We start from the raw sequence: 5,761 nt of genomic DNA on the forward strand, positions 1-5,761 counted from the left end.
AAGTGAGCAATTTTCATCCCTTCCACTTGGAACAGAGATAACCTTTTCCTTCTGCACACAGAGTCTTCATTCTTCATATTGAAGGTTTCAATTCTTTCAAAAGTCAATTACCATAATGAATCTTTCTGATGCATTGGTCTTTTTTAAGTGTTTGAACATGATGAAATAATCAGTTAGTTTCTTATAAAGATTAAACTCTTGTTTTTTAGGCAATCAGAATTAGAAGATGGAAAATCAAATGCCTCAAATGGTGGAGTCTTGCAGGTATAGTTCTTTCTACAGAGAACTGTAACTGCTGCCTGCGAGTTCTTACTATGCCTCACTTGTAACAAATTTTCTCCCTGTTGTGACTTTTAGGCACAAAATACAATATCAGAAGTTGAGAAGGATCTAAAACTGTTAAAAGATAGGCTGAGCACCTCGATGGTCAATAAAGATAAAGTGGAAGGTAGGTTGCTTATTGAGAAGAAATTCTCATTTAGTGGAAATGATTTTGCATTGTGCAGGTAAAGAATCCTTTCAGCAAAATGTGTTTTCCTTTACAGAATGCTTAAAGGAATTAGGAAATGACTACAATTCATTGCGGTGTATGAAAGCTGCAATGGAAGAGGAATGCGAATCCATGATAAAGAAAATGGGGTTTCTCCTTGAAGTCTATAAGCACAGAAAACAGACCATGTAAGAGCAAGATGCTTATATGTTCATTGTTTAAAATGTTGTGTGAATGAATGTGTGGTCCAATGAGCATAATTTTATCTGTTTTCAAAACAGTGACCACAATATGTTTGCCATATTTAATCAATATAGAATTATATTTCTTCCCTTTTAGCTTGACTTTGATCATCTGTATTGTTATTTAATGGGGATTCTGGTGTGTAACATTTGGGGTAGGGATGGGGTGAGAGATGGGCGGTTCAGGTACCACCAGTTACTACTGCTGAGCTGATTCTGTTTTTTTCTGATGATCCAGTGCTCTACCACTTTATTTTTTTCACCTTTGCTTTGACTCTGACCAAGTTACCAAATTTAGGTTTCTCTTCCATTTCTTGTATTGATGCGAAAAATCTGGACTGATAGGTATGACGTGATTTTTAGTAGAGTAAAATCTTCAAAGACTTTAAGGAATCCTTAGCTATCAAAAGTGTTTTACTTTCTGGACTAATTGGAAAGCAAATATTGAGTCCAAACATTGTGGCGAGTGAGGGGAGTGGGTGTTTTGAACATAGAAAGACCTGGGTAACACATTACTTACCAGAAATTTCTCAAATTCAGAGTTAGGTAACTTTTGACATATACACTTTTATGGAGCACTTTGTGTTCTTCCTGTATAAGAACAATGGTCTCTTGGAAAATGGGCTTTCTGCATCTGTTGTGTTTGTGTCTGCTCCTATACATTATTCCTCAGCATGTACGGAAATCTCCAGGAGTGCATGTTTTGCAGAGAAAATAGTTCAGTGCTCAGGCTGCTACTACCTGATCCATCAAACATTTAAATTAGACCAGTAACTTTTTCCCTTGTTCTGTGCTCATTGAGCAACCACAGCTTAATGTTTCCAGACATTGCAGAGTGACACACTAAATGTCTGGCCTGCTTGAGGGAACCATTTCTCATTTCAGAAATTGTTAGGCAGAGCTGATCTCTTCTCCCAAGAAGAGATTTCCTAAATGGCAATTGCTTTTCTTCATGATATGAATTCAGCTTCTCCAGCATGCATATGATATCCCTGTGTCCAGTGCTGAGTTACCTCAGGCACGGAGCATCTTTCCTGCCTGTAGAGGCTGAATTATGACCTCAAAGAAATCAGGTCCTAATTCCTGGCACCTGTAGGTGTTGCTTCATATAGCAAAGACATTGCTGATATGATTAAATTAATCATCTTGAGATAGGGTATTATCCTCAATTTTTCAGGTGAGTCTTAAGTTCCATCACAACCAAGAATCCCCTGGTTGTGCAAATTCTTAATGTAAAATTCTTTTTTACTTTTATTTTTTACTGTTATTTTCATTTTTTCTGGTAAAAGAAAAATGTTCAAAAATGGATTGGGGTGATGAATGCACAACTATATGATGGTGCTATGAACAACTGATTGTACCTTTTGGATGACTGTATGGTATGTGAATATATCTCAATAAAATTGAATAAAAAAATAAGGCAAGGTACTTAACAATAAAAAAAATTCCATCACAAGTTTCCTTGCAAGACAGAGTCAGAGGGTGATTACACATGCATGCGTGCACACACACACACACACACACACACACACTGGAGAAGGCAATGTGAAGACAGAGCAGAGATTGCAGTGATGTGGCCACCACCCAAGAAAAGCAGGCAGCCACCGGAAGCTGGAAGAAGCAGGGAACAGATTCTCCCCTGTGCTTCCAGAGGGAGTGCCGCCCAGCCTGCCCTTCTGATTCCTTGAAGTGGGCCCAGTCAAACTAAATTCAGTCTTCTGGCTTCCAGAACTGTGAGAGATTAACTTTTTTTTTATAAATGTTTTAAGCCACCAGATTTTTGTCATCTATTGCAGCAGCCACAGGAAGCTAATATGCTGCTCCAGTCTCCTAACGACTCTCCTTACCTCCATTTTCCCTTCCTTACTGGCCTTCTTCCAAACTCTGATTCATTCTCCCTCTCCCTGCTCAAGTTTTCTTTTTAGGCTACTCCTCCATCCATGCTGTACCTGCCTTGTGGTCTATCTGGGATGTTCCATGGCCTGCGGGGACAGTTCCAGGTGCCTTAGCAGGGCCCAGGGGACTTCTCATGGGTCCCTGGTGGCCTCAGCTGAGCATTTGTGGCAGCTCCCACAGATGCATCCCAAGCTGCAGCCCCATGCACAGGCCACCTGGAGCCTCTTTCCCTCTGTGTGTACTGTATTTCTTTCTACAGTCTTTCCACCTGGTAATCTCCTGCCAATGCAGATAGTCATCTTCCTCAAAGGCCATTCTGGAGAGAAATGAGATATAAACAAAATGCTGGACGCTGAATGATGGCTCATTCCTTTTACTTGTAATGTAACCCTGGGCCACATTAGGGGTTCCCTCTGCATGTCAGCAGGTGCGTGTGATCCTTTCTTTCTTTCCTCCTTTTAGATTTTTAGTGATTCTGTTTTCCCATAACAAACTTGGGTAATTATAGGTTGTGTTTTTCCTTTTCCTCTTTTCTTTTTTTGTAATTATCTGCATCCTTGATGTAATGAAAATCTTATATTAGTTAGTGTTTTTACCTGTTCCTGGGATTTAACTCTATTTGCTCACCTCTTGCCTATGTGCTCCATGGTCATATATTTTAAATTTAAAGTTTAAGATGTACAAGAATTTTCTGGTGTTGAGAGTCCATTCTTCTTCTATATTCAAGCTTACTGAAAAGAATCCCCCAAAATTCAAAGCAGCAGGAGGGAAACAAGATTTAGAAACCAATTCTGAGAAGTCCTGACAGACAGAAACTTCCACAAAGAGGTAAGGAACACTTCATATGAGGCTCAATTCATTTTCAGCCACAAAGTCCACTTAAAGTGCTTTGTTCCAGCAAGTAATCGTTGTGATGACTGGGAACAATCCAAAGCGCTTACTGCAGCCAGAACGGCTCCTTGCACCCCTCCCCTGGGAAGGGTGGAGCTGGCACCCTCCATGGATGGTGGACACCCCCCGCCACAACCTCTAGGTTACTTTCAACAAAAGAGAGGCCCTGAAAAGGAATTGGTTTAGCACCCACTCCCATCTTGAAGTAAACTGTTTGAAGGGTATATTATGCCTTTTATTTATGAAATCTAATACAAACAACATTTTAGCATGTGGGCTGTATGTCCAGAACAGAGAAAAAATTTTCTCAATTTGCCTTTGTGGATAAATATTCTATTGCAAGGCCTGTTATAAGAGTAAGCATTTGCTTATTATTGTTGGAGGTTCCTTTGTTTTGTTTGTATTAATTCTTATGTGGAGCATAATACTTTATTTTTAAATTAAATTTTGATGTAATTTTATTCCCCCAAGGTTATAAATCTCTTTTCATTCCCCATAGACCTTTCCTTCTCTCATTACCTCAATATTAATCCCTGTAAATCATTTCTAGTCAAAAATATGATATGTTATCTGGTCAGATTTAGAAGTCAGGTTTGATATAGACTGAAAGATTTTTTAAAAGCTACCTGTGGCTTGAAGAGAACCAATGCCTCGGATTAATTGATATTTTTATAACCCAAGAGAGTTTTTAAATTTTTAATCTGTGCTTAAATTCGAATTGAATTCCCCTTACATAATTTGGGAGTTCCCTTGTTTTAGTGTTGCGTTCCTTCTAGAGTTGAGCCCTGGCCTGTCCAGAACTGGTGGATTTGTTAGGAAACCCCCTGAACTTGCAGCCACAGCTCTGTGGTGTCTTCACCAGGGGTCAGGGGACAGTCTCCCCTCTCTCCACAGGGTTCATTTGGGCATCTGGGAAACCCTCTGCCTCTGGCAAAGGACCTAAGTGGGTTAAGGAGTCCAAGATGGTGGAGGGAGGAGACGGAGCATTTGTTATTCTTCCTCACAGAATACGTGAGTCAGAACAAACCTCAATTTGTTCCCAGCCTTTAGCAGATCCTGAACCTGGTACAGCTCCCATGAAGAACAGCAGCTCGGGAACTCACTCCCTTGCAAGGAGATGGAGGAGGGAAGGTAAATGCTGCCCTCGTTTTCAATTGTAACCAGGTATTTAAAGAAACATTTCCCATTTACTCCAACCCTGTTTTCTGCCTTTACCTCCCTTTTGTGTGTTTTGTGATACTTCAATTATTGCATTTTTTAAAAAAAAGCAAACTCTTCCAAATTGAGTTGGCTCTCCCTAGCTGGCTTCCATAAGTAACACTGCTTCTATCAGAAATACATTCCCAGTTACCCATGCAGGACTTGGGGAATCTGCCTCACTCTGCAAGAACTTTCTGTCCCTAGGCAGCACCTCCAGAGGCAGGTGAGTCTTTTGTCAGGGAGACCAGCAGAGGAGGGGATGAGCAGGGGCTCGCAGGCAGACTGGCAAACAATCTGATTCCTCTCAGAGTTTCTGTCCCTTAAAATTTACGGTGGGATGGTCATCCTACACTTGTCACTTTCTGAGAATCAGAGACGAGATATGATAAGTCCCACGAATGGTCTCTGAACAATATCTAAAATCCCATGTCCATTCCCTTTCTTTCTCTGGGTTCTTTGTATATAAACAACCATCTACTATGGTGCTGAAGGGAAGGCTGGGAAGGTTCTGAAAATGATGCCTGTCTGTCTGGAATACACTTTTTTTTATTAGTTGGGGATTTCTGCTTCAAATCCTGTAGCAGGCCCCCTGACTTGGCCTAATTTTGCAGACACAGGAAGAGCCGTGGGTGGTGGTGTCCATCCACTGCCCTAAGCTGACAGTGATACTGAGTAGGGGAAGCATGGTTTCTGGGACCGGTTCTGCTCTTTTGAAACCTCACGGGGCAGGAGGGTGCCAGGTCCTAACACCTGCTCCTTCGGGTTTTGGCTTTTCGGGGTAAAGGTGCTTTTGTCTGTGACATCAAAGTATTTCAAAACTTTAACTGCTTCTATTCTGAAGATCAAAACGGATGCTGAAGATCCCCACTTTTTCCAGGATTCCCCCTCCTGCACTACCCCATGGGAAGCCTTCTCTCACCACTGTTGCGTTATGGGCCACCTCCTCCACCCTGGTGGCCTCTCAGGCCTCATCCACTGCCTCCACCTCCACCAACTGGTTAGACAATCAGGACTGCACGAACTGACTTTAAAGCAGACACAT

The 5,761-nt window shown here is 41.4% G+C and overlaps 1 long non-coding RNA gene across 1 annotated transcript; it reads left to right on the forward strand.

The window, feature by feature from the left end:
- The first annotated feature begins 549 nt into the window (after positions 1–549).
- On the forward strand, positions 550–4,693 carry LOC119518297. Its single transcript, XR_005213707.1, has 3 exons — positions 550–678; positions 3,356–3,456; positions 4,563–4,693. It is a non-coding gene; the product is annotated as an uncharacterized LOC119518297 (long non-coding RNA).
- The last annotated feature ends 1,068 nt before the right edge of the window (positions 4,694–5,761 follow it).

Source organism: Choloepus didactylus, chromosome 21 (assembly GCF_015220235.1).
Source record: "Choloepus didactylus isolate mChoDid1 chromosome 21, mChoDid1.pri, whole genome shotgun sequence".
NCBI classification, from domain to species: domain Eukaryota; kingdom Metazoa; phylum Chordata; class Mammalia; order Pilosa; family Megalonychidae; genus Choloepus; species Choloepus didactylus.